The sequence below is a fragment of the Rhodnius prolixus genome, unplaced genomic scaffold, assembly GCF_049639745.1.
Source record: "Rhodnius prolixus isolate KJV_2025 unplaced genomic scaffold, Rpr scaffold_4, whole genome shotgun sequence".
NCBI lineage: Eukaryota > Metazoa > Arthropoda > Insecta > Hemiptera > Reduviidae > Rhodnius > Rhodnius prolixus.
The window spans coordinates 8,557,393-8,577,737 of NW_027411614.1; the positions used below are offsets into that span (position 1 = coordinate 8,557,393).

The 20,345-nt window shown below is 32.1% G+C and overlaps 1 protein-coding gene across 4 annotated transcripts in view; it reads left to right on the top strand.

Annotated features, from left to right (window-relative positions):
- Positions 1-20,345, top strand: part of Nlg2 (Neuroligin 2) — a 512,997-nt gene that overhangs the window by 99,261 nt on the left and 393,391 nt on the right. For 2 of the 4 annotated variants that reach the window (XM_074131292.1, XM_074131289.1), the window contains exon 1: positions 12,211-12,397. The exons of the other annotated variants lie outside the window; for them this stretch is intronic. The gene's annotated coding sequence lies outside the window, so the exon portion shown is untranslated. Of the gene's footprint in view, positions 1-12,210; positions 12,398-20,345 lie in introns of those variants that run through there. 4 annotated transcript variants of the gene reach the window in all.

Below are 20,345 nucleotides of genomic sequence, written 5' to 3' on the forward strand. Positions count from 1 at the left end.
TAAATGAACAAATTTTTGAACTAAATTTTGACTAAAATATTCAAATAATAAAACTCATTCCTGTTCGTAAATTCATAAAATACTTTTGAAACAATTTATAGGCATTTGAATTTATTGGTTTCTTCACCTAAAAGGGCCAATATGCCCAAAATTAATTCAGAAAAGTTCAAACCTCATCAAAACGTTCATACTAGTTGACATAAAATGATATTCCAGTCATTTAGTAAAAGAATTTAAAACTTATCTGTACAGCTTAATTTTTCACCAGTCAAAAATATTGGACTTAGTCTGAATTCATTCTTACTAATTGTAATGGTATAAATCATTCAAAAACAAACATTATTTAAATTAATTAATGCTAAAGATTAAAAAAAAGTAATTTTCAGTTAATACCTAGCACAAATTCAATAAATACGTAAATACCTATGTACCACTAAGTCATTAACTACCTAATGTCTTAAAGTTCATCTATTTACTTAAAATTTTTAAAAAAAGTTGAATTACAAACATACTCAACCTTATTGAAGATAGTTTTATTCAACAAAATCTACTTTTACCATGCATTCAATTGAATGTTAGTTCAGACATGTCAGAACTGGTCAATTCTATTTCTTCTTAATTTCTTTAAATTAAATTATGAAAACCATAAATATTTATGTATTCTTCTTTCTTTCTAATAAACTATTAATAAATATAAAAAGTTTATGGTATATTATCAATTTAAGTTAAGAAAATGTACTTACTGTGCAGAAGTGATGTTACCTCCACCAGAACCAGAGTTGAATTAGGATCAGCTGTTTAAAGGTTATAATGGCCGCTACAAATGTGTAGTAGTCACATATGGTACCTTTTTTTTTATAATTATTGGAAATCATTTAATAAATGTAGATTTAAAAAAATAAAAATTCTAGTGTAATGTTGACTTAAAAATCAGTTTTCTACGATTAAATTATTTTTTAAATAATATTAATATATAATTTAGTAGGGAATACTTTTAGGTAGTCACCGCAGATGTTTACTTTGTGGCATCTAGAAAATAAAATAGAATTAATAAATTCTTCAATAATTCTATTTCTTTTTTTTCTACTTTAATTAAAAGATTACCGTTAAGATTAAGTTTTAGAAAAAATATATATACTCGTAGTGATCCAAATTTTTAAGAAGTTAAACAGCTGATTCTTACAACCTTCTTTTAATATTTTGTTAAAACCAGCTGGAAAGATTTTCTAAAAATATGGAATTTTTAAATAAATAAATAAATATAAATATTTTTAAATAAATATATTTAATATTTTACCAGTAGTTTAACCGTAATTTATGTTTGAGAGCCTAGAGATAGTAATTTACTTGAACGCAGGTTTTTCTGCATTTCATAGTTAATATTAAGGCTAATGATAGATTGTACATCTTAGATTGATCTATTTTAAAAAACAAAAAGTAAAACCAATTTGAAAAGGTGGAATTAGTCTCCTAACTACTCTAGAATGCTGCTGTTTCTCCATTTGATAGTTAATATTAAGGCTAATGATAGATTGTACATCTTAGATTGATCTATTTTAAAAAACAAAAAGTAAAACCAATTTGAAAAGGTGGAAATAGTCTCCTAACTACTCTAGAATGCTGCTGTTTCTCCATTTGATAGTTAATATTAAGGCTAATGATAGATTGTACATCTTAGATTGATCTATTTTAAAAAACAAAAAGTAAAACCAATTTGAAAAGGTGGAAATAGTCTCCTAACTACTCTAGAATGCTGCTGTTTCTCCATTTGATAGTTAATATTAAGGGGCAATTGTAGATTGTACGTGTTGGGTCGATGTACATTTTGAAAAACATTAAGTAAATACCACCAGAAAAAGTGGAAATAGTCTCCTAATTTATCGCGATATTAAGAGCGAGGCTGTTTATATTAAAAAATTATTCCACTTGCTTCACATTATCGGCAGTATTATTTCCGTTAAATAAAATCAACGTATACTCAGAGTTAACTTCGAGAAAAAAAAAAAAATAGAAAAAGAAAGAAAATTGATTTTCGAATAAGACTTGCTTATCGCCGTAAAGGCTCCCTTGGCGACGATACTTTTCCATTTCTAAAAGAAAAACACCATTTCACCTTTTATAGTAGAAATAAATTTTCTAATCCTGTAAAGAATGAGGACACTTATCACCGTGCCGAGTTTGAATTCTCCACTATTTTGTACATCTCTATCAAAAATTGATATATTGACTTTTAAGTAATAAAATTTGTTGGTTAAAAATATCGCTTAGCTTTTTGATATCATTCTTTTGAGAGTGGATGAGAATGAAATAACTTACTGTTTTGCTTGAGATTTATTCGAACACTGCTGTATTTAGATATGAAGTCAAATGGGATGTACTCTACAATGAAGAAGATGACACAAACATCGGAGAGGCAGACAATGATCCTGCCATGCAACCAAATACATACTACATGAGTCCAGCAATCAAACGATTGTTGGAGCAGCAAAAGTCATTAGAGTCTGGATGTGCTGCGAGAATTTAGTGCTTTAATAGACTAGACCTAGTAGAGGAAGACAAATAATTCTCACAGAACAGAATGTGATTAGAACTTGATGTGCAGGAGGGAATATAATATAGTTTTCATCATTAAAAACTCAAATAAACATAAAAGGCTGCCTTATTTGGAAAATTAGAGATAAAATACAAGGAGAAATCACCGAATTGGCTTTTAAATCGTCTAGATTTCTACTTTTTCTGTCTCTGCCACCTACTTTTATGGCCAGCGTTGAAATAAACATAAAGGGTAGCCTTTATTTGGAAAATGAAAGGTAAAATACAAGTGGAAATCACCGAATTGGCTTTTAAATCGTCTAGATTTCTACTTTTTCTGTCTCTGCCACCTACTTTTATGGCCAGCGTTGAAATAAACATAAAGGGTAGCCTTTATTTGGAAAATGAAAGATAAAATACAAGTGGAAATCACCGAATTGGCTTTTAAATCGTCTAGATTTCTACTTTTTCTGTCTCTGCCACCTACTTTTATGGCCAGCGTTGAAATAAACATAAAGGGTAGCCTTTATTTGGAAAATGAAAGATAAAATACAAGTGGAAATCACCGAATTGGCTTTTAAATCGTCTAGATTTCTACTTTTTCTGTCTCTGCCACCTACTTTTATGGCCAGCGTTGAAATAAACATAAAGGGTAGCCTTTATTTGGAAAATGAAAGATAAAATACAAGGAGAAATCACCGAATTGGCTTTTAAATCGTCTAGATTTCTACTTTTTCTGTCTCTGCCACCTACTTTTATGGCCAGCGTTGAAATAAACATAAAAGGGTAGCCTTTATTTGGAAAATGAAAGATAAAATACAAGTGGAAATCACCGAATTGGCTTTTAAATCGTCTAGATTTCTACTTTTTCTGTCTCGGCCACCTACTTTTATGGTCAGCGTTGAAATAAACATAAAGGGTAGCCTTTATTTGGAAAATGCAAGATAAAATACAAGTGGAAATCAGCGAATTGGCTTCCAGTTCGTCTGGATTTCTACTTTTTCTGTCTCTGCCACCTACTTTTATGGCCAGCACTAAAAATATTTGCCTTCATTTGAAAATATACCAAAACGTGTCTTCGCCCTCTAATCCTCTGGCTACAAATGTATTCACAATCTATACTTTCAACCAAACCTCGAAATTCAGCTGAGCCATCTTGACTAATGAAGTTTATTTCTGGATGATTGGCATTCACGTTTTTTCAAGTTTTGTATAAGTTCTAATCACATTTACCATAGAAATATACCGTTGAAGTCTGTGTTATTACTAACTCTTGTTGAAGTTAAAACTGCAAAGAAGTTACCAAATTGGAGACCATCTTCATGGAGCTCACGTTTTCTAATAACTTCTCTTAGTTACATTCTTAGTTAGAATAAAACATTGTGAGTAGAAGTAACAACTATCCTGGACAAACTAGAAAATAGTTTGCTAATTAGAAAAGTAAAACATTATTTTACAAAAACTTAATTTTAACTTTACCTTTAATAAATCTGCTGAAAAGTATAACTTGGGGAATCAATAATACATAATTTAATAAGGTTACTTCTATTTCATCTGATAACTTGTGTTTTATTATGAAATTATCTATTTAATTAGTTTCCCTCTTGGCTAGAGAACCACCAGAGTCTAGAATCATTTTTTACTTCCCAATAGATATTTGTTCAACATAAATTCCTTAAAAAAGACAAATAATTCTTCCGATTGATGGATAAATTGAATGTTTAGCCGTTATTACGTGACAAACTATACTTTGCTCGAATGGGTTTAGGAACTAGAGTGAGTTTTTCAGAATATTTTTCTTTGGAAGGTCCGATATTTTCACTTAATTCACAAATATATTCTTCGAAAATAATCAAATTAATGCTTAATAAGAGCAAATTTGGAATGTGATCTGATCCTATGGTTTGGATCTTCTTTTTATTTGAAAATTTCGCTAATGATGATCCATCTTCAAGTACAACTATTCATACTAAAAAAGTGGTGCACAAAATAAAAGATAAAGCTGAACTAGCAAAAATGTATTTTTACCACATTTCTATCTTGACAAACTTCCTCTCTTGTTAAATTAAATTATACGCTGCTTCTTAATTCTGAATAGTACGCTACCAAGTGTTTTTATAAATGGACTAAAGAATGGAAAACAACTGGCGATTTCGCATGCCTAAAAGAATCAAACAATCTGAACTTACCTAACAAATCAAAGTTTGCTAGGACCTAAGTAGTTTTATAGACTAGTGATGTGTGGTCTTCATCTGAATCGTGATCATCCGAACTGTTTAACGCCATAAAGTGAAACCTCATCACATGTCACTTATGCCATTTTATCCCTTTTTATTTACTTGTTAATTTACAGTCGCGGATGATTAGGAGAAACGGGGGAGCTCCGGAGGAGATGGTAATTATTGAACATTTACAATATTAAGTCAACTAAACAGTTTGTATGAATATTATAAATTATAACTTAGAGATTTATCTCTGAGGAAGTGGTATGAGTGAGCACAGGAGATCTTCGATTTAGGACTTCGAAGGAGAGGCGGAGATTAGCAATATCCTTTGGTGATAAGTTCCTCGGCTAGATTAAATTAAACTTAACGTTACAATCGATAAGATTCCATATGCTGTCATGACCGTTTCTGCTAGTTGAGAATACAATAAATCTCTCCTTCAATTGTTTGTAGTTTTCAGCTTCAGTAATCTATTAAAAAAAAACTTTATCTTATGATTTCGTGCCATGTGTGTGAACTTCCGTTCTGAATGGTGTTTTCTTTTATATATATACTTATATAAAGTCGAAGGATATTAAAAAATATATTCTAAAAGCAGCGTGAAAAGAAGGGAGAATAAATCTTGAAATTTCCTTAAGTCTTCCTCCCCTTCGCCTTGAGTTCTATGCCTCCTCCACATCCTTCTTTACAAGTGCCGGTTTAAAAATTTAAAATACCGGATATTGCATTTTTCAGTTTTTTTTTAATATTATAATAACATATTTTTGCTCTTTTACCTCTTACATTTTTTATTCCTTAAGTGAGTGAGGAGAGTTGATCTTCCTATTTTTGCTTTATTTTGATCCCTTAGAGTGATTTTAAGAGATAAATGGGACCAAAACAATTCAATTTTAAGTAGTTTAAGATGCATGTGTTAAACGAATTTAGATTGAATCTCTAGAAATATTCAATGAGCATTCTATTATTTATATATAATAAAGCAATGTAATATATTTATTGGTCTGCTTAGCTAGGAAAATGTAATTATTTTCTATAAATAGTTAATAACATTTTAGAAACCATATTTATTGATGGATTTATTGATTACTGAATCATTTTGAAATTTTCGTTTCATTTTCGTATTTAATTTAATTTATTTTCGTTTGTTTATTTAATTTATGTTCATAATATGAAGATGGTTTGTGAGATTATTTTGGTTATTGCTTGGATTAATGTTACTTTTGCGTTTCATAAAAACACACATACACATGTATTTATATGCATATATATATTTTTTTTAATGTACAAAATATATGCATAAAGAAGAAATGAAATATCCCGAAGGGAGGATTGTTTGTAACTAGCGGCATGCCAGTCCGTCCGCACAGACTGCAAAATGAATGACTCCCGCCGCCGGCCCGACAGTGGTGTCCGTGGGAACTGGTAATATCTCACATCTCTCTAAAACTCATCCCAATATCCCTGCACATACAGACTCTCACAAAAACAAAAAATCCTCGCTCATTCGCTCTTATACAAACACACAGATATATGCTACGAGTATATCACTACTACAAGAATAATTTCCAGTTGGCTGGGTTCGTTATACTGATAATGTTGCACAAAAAGTTTCTCCAGCGGCAAGCGTTCCATCACTGGAGGTGGATGGAAATCTAGACTTTTATTTCTTCAAATGTGTGCGGCGGTCAAATATTTGTGAATCTTTAACTTAATTTTGTTTAATAGTTTTCAAAACAATTTAATAGTTGGCAATACTTATGTTCATTCGAAGGTGTACCTAAAAAGTGAGTTCTGTACTTCTCTAGAACATATTCTGTCTCTAATTACGAGAGATCGCTAATTTTGCGATGCGTTTCACTAAAAATGCTTGGGCAAGACCAGGAAATACAAGCGGTAAAGGCTTTCTTTTACTTCCAAACAATATAATGGAAATCAAGGTAAGAAAAGTGTCGCTAAGTTTTTAAACGAAAGTTTAGAGGCAGAAGGGTGTGAGGTTAATTGATTTACTTTTAGGACTGCCATCCTGAACATTTGCTATCATTAACTACCTCTGCAGATCCCAGGTGAGTGATAAAGGGATAAGGGTAAGTTCTGTTGGTGGAGGGAGGAATATGGTAGCTAATAAAATAACGGATAACAGTGGAGGAGCCTTAAAATTTGGTCATCCCTCAGGGGGCAATTAGAATTGTGGTACCTTTTAGGGGCACCTACGAATGAGCATATGTACTGGAAATAGATTTATTGCCAATACTTAAATTATTCTTCAGGGAGATTAGAATGAAGCGAAGTGACTAGTCACGAGAATGTGAAATTCACAAAACCCAAGAAAAGGTGAGGGAAACACAATTGGAACATGGTGCTTTTCTCTTGGCCAATGCGAAGGCATAATTCTAAGTGAAGAAAGATTCTTCATCACCAATTATTCTCGTTAAAGTTCTCTTTGATTAGCAGCATAAAAGTTATAAATGAATTGTTAGAAGTACAGTTATCACTGTATTTACCAATAGTTCTGCAAATAATTATATTTTTAGTATTTTATTAAGTTAGGATTTGATGGGATTAAGAATCTATTAAACAAAGGTTCCAGTTTTGTTTTACATTCTAAAAATGAAGGAAAGGATTGTGGCCACAATCAACTCGATTTTTGTTGAGGATGAAACGAAGAAGTTCAGGCAGACGCTTCATCATGTAATAATGATATCATTTTAATGGTAATAATAAAACTAAATAATCAGCTATTAATTTAATTAACCTTAATTAAAAATTGTTAGTAATCAATGTTGTCCGAGAATAAATATTTTATTAATAAAACTGGTGCTAAAGAAATATGAAAAGTATTTATAATAATAATTCGCCGTAGATATGGAAACATGGCCGACCACAAAGACGCCTTTATATTGCTATAGTTATGCGAGCATTGTTGTACAGAGAGAATTCCAAACGCTGGAGCCGCTAGCACTATGCTCCGTTTGGTTGATACGATTGAACAGCGATAATACTAGAGGGGAATGGGAATAGTTTTCTAGACAATGGGCGCCCATAGGAAGTGGGAAAAATACAGGCCGCTGTGCACTGTTAGTGCACGCTAAACTATAGTTCTACTAGTACTCTCTCTCTGTCTCTCATTCCGCATTTTTCTTTATGTGTACAAAGCGGAAAACTCCTAGGGTAATCTACCATTTACACAGTAACATCTGTAACTTCCGTGCTGCAGCTTGTTTTCCATAATTTTTCAGTACAATACTAAATAAAAAGAAAAATCATGCTGGCTAGACCTGTCTAAATGGTTAATAGTCTTATTTGTAGTTAAATTAACAAAAGTTAACATACTTAACATTTCATGTAAGTCATCATGAATGCATTCTTATTAATCGAAATTCATCCGTAACCTTCTCTTTGATTTTACTATTCAAATCGCTCAGTTATGTTATTCACCATGATTAGAAGGTTATATGAACCTGTAGTTTATAGCGAGAATTAGTACATGAAAATTAATTTCGACAAAAAAGCATTATGGCTACTGAGGCTTAAGTGGAAATAGAATCTTAAAGAATGAAAGGAGAAAGCTGGCTTAAGAATTTGAGATTTTGTTGGAAAAAAGGGGATTCAGGGAGGAGAAAAAAGGAGAGGAAATGGTAAGTCGAAGAAGGTAACAAAAATTGTATGAGACTAAAATGTAAATTTGTTATTTTTCTATAACTTGGACCTCTTCTCAGTGCGCAAAGCAAAAGGATAGCAACAATGGATAAAGAATACTAGTTTGGACAGAATAAGAATTGAGGATCCTAAGGAAACAACTGAGAATGTTAAAGAGAACCATTTTTCAAGGCAAACTATAAAAAAAAAAAGGCTAAGAAGCTTTGAATTCTTGCAAAAGATAAGCCTGAGGCGGTGGACCGAACAAGAAAGTGTTACGAGAGTGCTCTAGGCTAGGGAAAACAAAGTCTTTTTGCCCGACACAACAGTGAAGCGATGGTATACAGAGAAGGAAATGGTAGATCTAGTGCAGGGGAGGTTAAGAGGAAAATGGATTGAAGAAAGAATCTGTAGAAGAAAACTTAAGTTAACAAAACTTTTTCTAATCTTATGGCTCAATTTCTGGGCCTCTGTTAGAAATCATGTGAAGACCAGCGTTGGGTGAACATTGGAATAAGTTTGACTGAGTGAATGAATTGAGTGTTAGCCAATAGATTCACCAACCCTGACCTTTCAGTACTGGCAGAATATTGTGGTGTCACCATTGGATTCATTTTAACTGAACACATACACCATCTAGTCCAATAGAAGGGAACTAACTCCTCCATACGCAAAACTTCTTTACTAACAGAATTTAATAATTTGTACTCCATATCGTTCCTACCTTATTTAAACTTTTTTAAATTTAATTTTTCTCTTATATCCCTTTAATTCATGGGCAATATCTCCAGCCCATTCCTTTTTAATTACAAAATTTGATAATAGGTATTATTCTTATATGTCAATATCAAACTGTTAATTTAATCTTAAATTTATATGGACTTGTCTAATTTATTTCAAAAAACTGTTTTTTTAGTTTTTCTAAATTCTGCTTTTCTTTAAAATATATTTATAAAGAAATTATTATGGATTTTTTAATTTTTCGTCATTATTTATTTTTATTTGCACCATATCTTCTGGAGTTACAAGTCTGTTCCCAGTGTAACAGAGGCAGCAGTTTGAAGTGCCTATACGACTGACTAGAGGATCATTACTGGCAGCAATTTGGAGGGATTGCACAGCTACTAAGGTGGCTTGAAAACAGAGGTCTCTAAAAGCGCCATTCACCTCGGCCTATGGAATTTCTAATGAGAACATCTCGTAATTCCCACTTCATGTCTACAAAGCTTCCATTGGCATTGTAAACTTAATTGGGAGAACTGTCCATAGTATAAATGACTGACCAGAAATCAGCAACAGAAGAAGTGCAGTACTTTGCAGCTCAGTTCCGAAGCTAGCAGTTCAGTTGTTCATGTACCGTTTGCATTAAGCTCTGACTAATGTCGGTGCCAACCATTAAGTAAATAGTACACATTACTAAAAAAATAATAATAATTTAGTATTATGAGTTTATAAAGAACTTCCTTATTTTAATTCACTTTCTCCAATAATTACTCCAAGAGCTGAACATTGTTAAGCGAGTTCAGAATTACTCCAAGAGAGAACATTGTCTCCACTTCTTCGATCAGCAAAAAGAATTTAACTCTTCTCCCTATCTGAAAGTTAAAAAAAAAATAAAAGTAGAGCAACCAAGATTACTTTCATTAAAGAATGACTTGCATTACGTTTCGAGTAAATCATCATATAAATTTATTTATTCATTTCTAGGATCCCAATATTGAAAGCAGAATATTTAGTAATTAATTTTAATATTAATATTAATTTTAGCTAACTAACACTCCAGGATTATTAAACATTTATGTTCTGTCGCAAGTAAACAGTAGATTTGGGTCCAGTGACAACATTGAAATGATGTTATTCTGGGTAACTTTCAATTTACAGTTAAGTGTTGCTAGGATTTTTTAATAATCTTCCATAATCATGTTTAGATATTAAAATTGAATTCATCATCCAAATTCTGGAAAAAACAAAATTTTAAATGACAATATCAGATGTTTTTCTTTTAAAAATATTATTATAACCATTTAGTATGATTATTTAACTAATTAATTTAAACAGATAATACTTCTTCAATTCACCTTTCATTTATTTTATTTTTTAAACAGAGGCCTACTATAAATAAAACGAGATAGCATTCTGTTTTAGAATCACTTTTATCTGCATTGCAGTATCTCATAATTACTTAGGGTATCAACCAGCTTTCAACCTCTACTAAATCACATCAATCTTTCATTTTTTTGTTTAAGTTTTATCTTTAGTAACATAATTTAAAGTTGGCATTCATTTATTTATTTTAAAAAGTAAAATTAATTAGTTTCGTATTTAAATTCTTTCTTTCTGTTGAAAAGATTTACATTAAGCCTGAAGAGGCTGTGCTCCTTGAGATTATTATTGGTGTGCTTCCTTAGAATGCCTTGATTGGCAACGTTTCTTTTTATTCTTCTTGCTCTCTTTATCAAGCAGAAATCCCTTGGTATCTTGGCCCGGAACACAAATAATTGGCAGTGTAAAGTAGATGTTCCCTTTTTACTAAGATATATTTCTTGAAGAAGGGTATTCTAACCGCCGGTTGGATGTCCTGGTTAACTCTTGCTTAGAGTAAACCCAAATATTTTGCTCATCTAGCAATGGATGGCATAAACAAAGAGTACATAAAGTATAATTATATACTAGAGACATACTTAACTACAAAAAAAAAACTTACTAAATACAAGCAAGATAAAAATACATCATCGGTTTTAAATAAACATCTGTTAATAGCTGGAAGTGATCTGCCGTTAGCAAAGTTGTGGAACATTTCGATTACAGCACAAATCCTACAAGGCAATAAGAAAAAAGGACCGTTGCGGAGCCAATATTCTTTATAATAGTGTCATGTAGTTCGGCGAAAGATGAACAACAGCAGGAGGAGTCAAAAATATAGTTTCTATGTGATAGGAGGACAAATAGTGCTCTAGTAGAATGGTGGATATTGGACGTAGAGAATAAGATTGTGGAGCCAGGGCTTCGGGATAGAAACCAGCTGGACTGAATGATGTAGTTAATGGCCTTGTTGGCAATTTAGAACATTATTTTACAAACTTAAAGAATACTGTTAGCAATATTGACCGCAGAAACTGAGAAGATTTGGATGGTTGAGACCTTAGATGTTTCTCTGAAGCAATTAGTTGGGTAGTCTATTTTCTAATCATCTTGGCTGACGCTACAATTGAGTCTTGGATTTCTTATCAAATACCTCAAGTAGTCCTTATCCAATGCTACATCTTGCAGATCTGGACCCAAGGAAGGTACTTTTGGATTTCTTAAGCTCACTATGATTTTATCAATTTCGATCTCAATCTATGGATTCTTTGTGTACGCTAGACATACTTAGTTTTCAGCAGCCTGGGTAGATTTTTGAGTTTTCATCCTTGCTAAATGCCCTATAGAAAGAAGACACCAATTATTTCTCCTTCAAGTTAGATACTTCTTTAAAGTTATTTATAACTAAGAATTAATTATGTTTACTTATTTCTTATATTTTTATTAATTCCAATTAAGGATTATAAAATTAAGTTTTATTTTTCTTTCTGTTCATAACTTATATAAAATAGAGATTTTTCTTGTTTAACCTATACTATTCATTAGATTTGTACTCGTATGTCAAGCGGAGTTCTACAAAAACCACATTGAGATGTGTGGGTGTATAATAACTTTAGGGCACCATAATGCTCCAAGATAAATGATAGGAGAGACTGAGTAGAACGTCCAAAATCCCAGCATCAATCTGGCTCCAGACTTACAAATATTACATATGATACTTATTATGAATTCAGCTGGCATAAATCAATACAATAAAATCTTCTAGATGTTGGAAATAAAGTGTTCCTTGGCTCCAGTGAAAGAATCACACTAATTTCTTTTCGCTACAATGTATTAAAATTGTAATTGACAAATTTTAAGTTTAACAACAATGAATAGGGTTGACGGGGATTAAGGTGAAGCCTGAGATTAAACTGATTAAAGTAAGTACCTGTCTGTCTTCTTTTTTAATGAAGAACTTTTTATGAAACTTCAAACTTGAAGAATATTTCAAGTAATAGTGGTTGTTTAATGTATTAAAAAAAAGAAAAACACTTTTAATTAAATTAATGGAGTTTTTTTTAAGAAATAGGTTGTAGAATCTTATTTTGTAAAGTCGCATTTCTGGCTTAGCTGTGAGTATCCCATTTGGAATTCCAGTTACCTTAATATTATCAACGCCAAAGTAAACTGATGTAAACTCTGTAGTGTTGGATGTGAAAAAAAGTCATTCCTTTCAGCAAAATAAATTTCTTTGAGAAATCTTTACAAATAAAAATGGTAGGTCCCTAAAGTGTGTTTGACTGGAGTCTCTTTGGGATCGAGAGTAGTTTCAAAATGGCATGCCAAGTTAGTGACCATTTTTGAATGTTTTATTAATTTATATTTACACACATGCGCCGTGGAAAAGATTGATTTTTAAAAACAAAAAATTTCAGACTGATCGAGAGAACTCATTTTTGAAATTTGACGAGCGCGATACTTCTTGTTTAATAGAAAGAGATTAGAATAGAAAAAGGGGTAGGTCCTAGGTTCCCAGTGCAGCCAAAAGAAGCTATAATTTTTGAACATCCTTTACAGTTCTGGTCGGAATAATCTCTCCTTTTTACAAAGTCCATGAATTCATCACCAGTTATTTTGATGTACGAGTATTATCTTATGTGGTCTCCAAGTGAATTAAGACCTCTTAGTCATTCTAGGTATTTATAGTTTAGCTACGAGGATGTCTACTTGAGCTCTTCATCCCCACTGGTGAAGAGGAATGTGGTCCACTCGGTCATTTCATTTAAGTAACATCTGGAGACACTCGACACAGCTGGCCTATGTTTTGCAAAACATGGCTAGTTAGAAGCCGAAATTTTATGACGTCGAACGACCCAAGGCAGGTTTACTCCTTCTTTTTTTATGAGGAGAAGTTGCCGTTTGTTTCTTTGATTTTTTGTTTCACTTATTATATTCTTAGTATTTCTAGAAGGAAACTTGTTGCAAAGTTATCTAGTTTTTTCTGTTTTTATAGCCTCAAATCTTAAAATTTCCTGGTCTCCCCAAAAAGCTATCAGTGATTTAGTCTCTGCTATCTTTCTGTGACACCACCATGGAAATGAAAGGAGTTCACCTTGGGCATGGCTGGTATCTTCCGTTTTATCAGAAATTAAAGGAAGTAATTAAATCTAGGAAATAGAAGAAGCAATTAAAAATTTAAAAAAATTTATAAAAAAGAAAGAAAAAGAGATACACTTCCTCGCTCCATATTGCTTTTCACAGCTATTTGATACATGTACAAACGTACAAATTACAAATAAGAACGTTGTAAACAACAGTTGGTGTTCCTAAGCATTTTATTACCAGATTATCTGAATGTATTACCATTTGTGCACACATCATTGCTTCCTGCTAAGTCAGCTGGTTAAAAACAAAAACAAAAAATATGTAAAAACCACATTAAAAGCCATGGATGTACATTACTTTGTAGTTTACCAGCGGTGGTTTAGAGCTTTCTTTCAGAGCATTATTTAATAATTTAATTTCTTTAGAAGTTATTACTCTTCTTCTTTTTTTTTAATCAGATGGTATAACTGGTACGCTGCTAACAAAAAGATTTTATTCCATTTTTATAAACTGCTGATATAAACGCTAATGAGTTACAAGCGAACCAACTGCTTGTTGTAAATTTTTGGAGCTTTCCAGCTACAAAGCCTGGACTATGTTCAAGTTATGTTTAGTCTTCTAATTAGTACGATATATTTCCTCTCTTTTTAACTGCTGACACAAACACACATAAATAATGTTAATGGGAGGAGAACTACCAAAGAAAAATATTATTTGTAAATCATTTTTCAAAATGTTGGGTACAGATCTTTCTGCAAATATACTGCCCGTTCAGATTACTTGTTTCAGCCATTGTTCAAAAATATGTTCAACAAGAGCTACAATGCTAAAATATGCTTACTTTTATATTTTCTTTGTAAAGTTTAAATGAAAGTCGTGAAAAATTTGTGTTAATTTTTAAACTATTATGTGTTTGATATGAACCATTCTCTCAGTCCTCTCATTGGGAAACGTGCCAAACTTTGGTAATACTTGCCACCGGAGGTAGACACAGGGTTGTCATAAAACATTGATGGAGTTTCTGAAAATGAAAACAAATAGAAGTTATTATGAATTGTCTTTGTTTGAGAAATTTCTTATCTTTAACGTGTTTTCTTTCCATTATTTATAAATTTCAACATGTCGCTCTTGTGGGCTTTGGTTACAAACATTTGGGGCAACAATATTAGAAAAAAAAATAATTTTTTCCTTATAGTCTCACAACTGGCGACTGCGGCGCTAACCAAACTAGATGTCATTTTCTGGACATTGATAAGGGAATCTTTTCAAGATTTAAAGCTGTCGGACACTCAAATTCTATCCGAACAAACCCATATCTAACGTAATTCTGTTCAAGTAGCTACCTCGCCTTTAAGTGAACCAGGCTACCTAACTTTGACAATTAAAGAAAAACTATTTCTATGGAAACTACGATGCCAAAAAAAAAAAGCAATGAAACAGTTCTAGACTCTTAGGTGGCTATGGTGGGAAAGCAAGCTTTTCCAACCCTTTGTTCTGCAAATTGGTCGTTCAAATTTACCTCTCTGAGAAATGAACTGATGTTTTAGGGGATGCCATATTACAAACAAAACTATCTGAGATGATAAATAAATTGTTGAATTCAAAATATCAAATTTAAAATCAAACCTGAACTGTCCCAAATTTTGTCCTAACCAGTAAGGTACGTGAATGTACCTAAAGGAAAAAAAGCTTGTAAAATTAACATCAGCTGTGTGTAGTGTACAGTGCAAATGGAAACATTATTTTCAGTTATTTTCCAATTTCAAACGTAATTCCGATAAAAAAAAACAAAAAGTACGCGAGGTAAGGTAATTTTATTTAATTAATCAATAAAATTGAATTACCTCATTAAAATAATGAAAACTGTGACGATACTGAGTAAATGGCCGTGCAGCTTCAATGAACTGCTAATGAAATAAGTACAGGGGATAGTGTAACTTGTTTAGGTGTTTGATGAGAGAACACATCACCAGCATACTAGTGTAGATCATCTCTATACACACATATATATATTTGTATACAATTTATATCAGTCAACACATATAGAAATTATATCGTTGTGACTTATATATATATAAATGCTAATTTTGTATGTTCGTGTTTGGTGTGGGTTCAGATGAGTGAATTTGTGAATTACTGGCTCAGAGAGAGTGATAGAGAAGAGATTGAGAGAGGGATGCTGTGTTATGAGATCCAGGGGATCCTTCACTGCATGCACCAGTCCACCAGTTTGGCAAACCTTCTGGAATATGGCCCTGGCTCGCTGCAACGCTATCCACTCAGTTTGTATCATTATTAACTAGCAAAATTTCCATATGCATGATGCATTAGCAAGGAGGGTGGGATAGATTGTTACGCAGACTGTATACCCCCCCCCATCATCCAATGTCGACCCATATTCCTTCGTCCCCTCTATGGATAGAACTGGCGGGTCACACACCGTCCTTCTACTGATTCGTTTCCACGGTATCTCCGTCACCCCCGTCACCTCGTACAATGCCACTAAAACATGCGACACGCTTCTCTGCTTATTTAAACCAATGCTTATTTACATTTATATAAGTTGAACATGTATTTCTGTTTACAATTTTAGTTTCCTACACGTCCGTCCGTTCACTCAAAATCGTTCATGCACGTATGAACGTATTAATTAATTGAATAACTATTTCACTTAAACGTTAACAAAATTGTTTTAGTATTCTTTTTGTTTAATCTTCGACTGACTTCAGTGCAACATCATTACCATGCTGAATGGTGTGATAAATTTTATAGACTAAAATAAATCCATCTTCAGAACGCTGTAAAAAAATGTCATTGAAAAATTATTTACACAGACTTTAGTTTTTATTGTATCTGTAGTATGCAAATTTTAGAAACAATCTTGGAAAAATTTAAAGTCAAGTGCTACTTTTTTTGTTGTAAAATGTTCTACTAGTTTGTCTCCTCTAAATAAATAAGATACTGAACAGTACATTTTACTGAAAACCTACTATAAAGGGAAATCTATCAAGCCCCCATTTACTGGCTGTTTCCTAAATCAATTTTCCGGTAAAAAATTTTTTTAATAAAAGGGTTAGATCAATATGAGTACAATGTGGAAACAAAATTGAGAGAAAATGTTTGCGAAGAACACAAAAAAGTTGAACAAGTTGGATCCCATTTTGTAAAATGATAATTCTGGTTGAGGAACTCTTGTGCATAGCAGTCGCGTCTCCTGAAGGGACTAAGTCAAAATAAAGTTTCAGAAAAACACGTGTTTTTACACTCACCCAATTTTCTCGAACTCAGGAACCATAAAACGGATATATATCGATGAAAATTTGACAAAATCTCAATCCTTTTCTAATGCAGTAAGAGAAAGTAAATGAATCAAAGTAGTATTTTGTGAATTTTTTACTTTACTGTTTGAAAGCACCAGCGATTTTGCCAAATTTGGTTTTTGATATTTATTAAGTTTTCCCCAGCCTGTGTTTGAAAAGTAGTTTTCTTTTTCGAGGGGTGAGAGGGGAGGGAAGCTGTAGGGGTAGTGAAACCCCACCACTCATCCACTCTAGCGTAGGGGTAGTGAAACCCCACCACTCACCCACTCTAACCAGAGAGAGAGAGAGAGACAGCCCCCTTGACAAACAGAGAATGGAGGCTCGGCGAATATATATAAAAACGAGAGAAAAGTCAAAAGGGAGATTCTGTTAAAAGTCTTACACTTCAGTTGTACACATCGTTTAGCCACGTCAGTCAGAGTCTGTTCTGTTCTGGTAGTGTAAAGTATACAGTCTTTGGCAGTCAGTCATATACATATATAAAATCTTATACCGATACTAAGGTGTTATTTATCCATCAACATCTACAACCAACATCTCCTCAAAAACCATTACAAAGCTAAAATACGTTGAATCGTCGGAAGTTTGAACCTGGTATTCCATTAGCATACTTCCTTGGCAATTGCCAGTAAGTTGATGTCAAAAATTCCTTAACCTGTAGCTGTTACTTTTCTTCTCTTTTCTAGATATTTATTAATAAACACCACCAACAGCTTTCTTTAAAAATGTGCGGCTAAACTCAATGCACTCATTTTGAAATATTTGTTTTAAAAAGTTTGTGGAGAATTCTATAAAGAGAACGTCTATATGATGAAATGGGTAGGCTTCGCTCTGAAAACAAAAAAAAAAAAAAATACTATCTCAGTATAATATATGGTTCAGTGACTTATATATTTTTATGAATGTGTTTGTAAAATTCAGTCAGAGTTCAAAGAAAATTATTCTACTGGAAATTCTACTTCATTAATTAGAGATTTTCCCCTTTTCATATTCTTCCATTATTATGTTAATTTAAACAGCCTAGTTATGACTCATGAATGTAAATTAATGTTGTTTATTTAGTGTTTCATTGTCAGTTTCTATCACCTTCACTATTACATAATGCAGTTATCTCATACTGTATTCACTTTAAGGCTCCACTTCTCACCAGCTCCTTCTAAGGACAAGAAAAGAAATACTTATGTTTTCAAATAGAATAACATCATTGTGCACATCCAAGTTGACAAATCATTATAACTACATATATATTGTGTTTTATCTTGCTCTTGTCATTTCATTTGGGGTTAGTTTTTCTTCTATTTCATGTGTCTATTTATTATTTTCCTTTTCAAAATAAATCGTGGTAAATTTCATTTTACTTTTCTATTCTTTCTTTTTTTCGCTTTCTCTCGGTTTGACATAACGCTATAATAATATTTTCTTCGAACGACATGAAAAACTCTCTTTGTTATAAAACAATGGAAAAAGAAGAAATAAAATAAAAACTATGTGACAAGTTTGGATAGTAGTTTTCAGGACGCTTTTCTTTTACAAATATAAATCTACAATATACTTACAACTTTTTTCTTTTATTGTTTTTCTTTATTGGATTCTAAGTTTTTATCTTTTTTCTTATTTATTTTTTAATTGTTTTAAGGTTTAATTACATAAATTATATAATATTTTGTTTATTTTATGATGAAAATAGCTGAACAATTTTTTTTTTTTTTTTTTTTTATAAAATTATTTATTATCTTCTGTCCAAGGTAAAATGTAAAATAAGAATCCGCAGCAGCTACGGATAACAAATATTTTTTGTTCTAGTTCAAAAATAAATCCTCAACACCCATTAGAAGGAACAGCCCCTTAGTAAAGATGTGGGATTACCTCTTAAAACATGCATCTCAAAAACAAGATTATCCCCTCTCATAGTAAAGGTCTTTTATAATCTCCTTTACCTAACGCACAATTCATTCGTACTTAAAATTCATATAACTGTAAAAACACAGAACATAACTGATTTTATTTTGCATAAAGGTTCATTAGGTTAGTTTTAATAATTACAAAAACCAATAATCCAACCAGATCCTGCCTTTTTCGATTAAATTTTGAATTTAACTACCTTTCGTTAATAACCTGAACAATCTTTTTGCGAAAAATATTGTGTACTAGTTCTAGAAAGATAGAGGTTCCCTCTAAATCTGAATGGAGTCATTTCAATAAACAGTGCACCTTTAGTGATTGGCTCTAAAAGTTAGTAGATTACAATAATTTCTAAATTGAAAAACATTTTCATCTAAAATCAACTCCCATAAAAAATACAAATAAAATCAATGCCATTTCAAAGTTTAACCTACAAAACACAATAACTAAAAATACTAACTAATAAAATTAGCAAAATATCGTAAACCATAAATAAACATTGTTATGGGATGCAATAAAAGCTGTGTAATAAAAAAACATGATGCTTATTAAAAGTGAAACGCCATCACAAAAAAAACGGAAAGTTTGTTTCATTTTTATTACAGTAATGAAATACCATTGGTAGTAATGAACAAAAGTTAGAACCGAAAGATTTTCATCTTTTTTTCCTTGGTGAAGAGAGAGCTGGTAATAAGGGCGAACGAATGGCACCAGTTTGTCTCTTATATCTTTTTGAATTAAAGAAATTTTTTATATTACAGGAGGGCAAGGGAACAAAAATATTCCTTTAAGTGAAAAAAATTGCCGTATAAATTTAAATGATCACAACAGAATGAAATTTCGGTAAAAAGAAATGTACCCTTTTACAACTTATAAAAATGCCATGTTATTGAAATAAACGACAAATTGTTTTAATAAAAATTACTCAGACACAATATGTCTTTATTAAACATTATGTATAAAAATATTCCCTCTTTATTATGACAAAATAAACAAGATACAGAAGAAGAAACTGGACTACATTCTCTATTTTTCCTCCATTTTGAAGAATTCGCAAATTAATAAAAAAACATTCCGTGAATATCATTTTGTAATCCATTCCACAATCTGCCCTCTTTCTTTAGACAGTTTTACTTTGTTGTACAAATCTAGTGAAGTTGGTTGTGTACTGAATTGCTAACTTCAAGCCTATTGGCTGTCCTATCTGGTAAAAGGAACATACACTTATTTTGGACATTGTAACATGCATGATACTGCCATCCTCTCTACCCACTCAGAACCATCCGAAACCTCAAAATTCCTTCAAGAGCACTTCAACCTAATTGAAAGCTGGTGCACCCATTGGCGCATAAAAATTAATGAAAGCAAGAGCGTTCAAGTAACTTTCACGCTCAGGCGTCAAACGTGCCCCAGTGTTTTCTTCCTCAACAATCCCATCCCTACCTCGAATGTAGTACGCTACCTGGGTTTCTACTTGGACAGTAGACTCACGTGGAATCCACACACGAGACTGAAACGACTACAACTAAACCAAAGGTACGGACAACTAAGACGCATGATG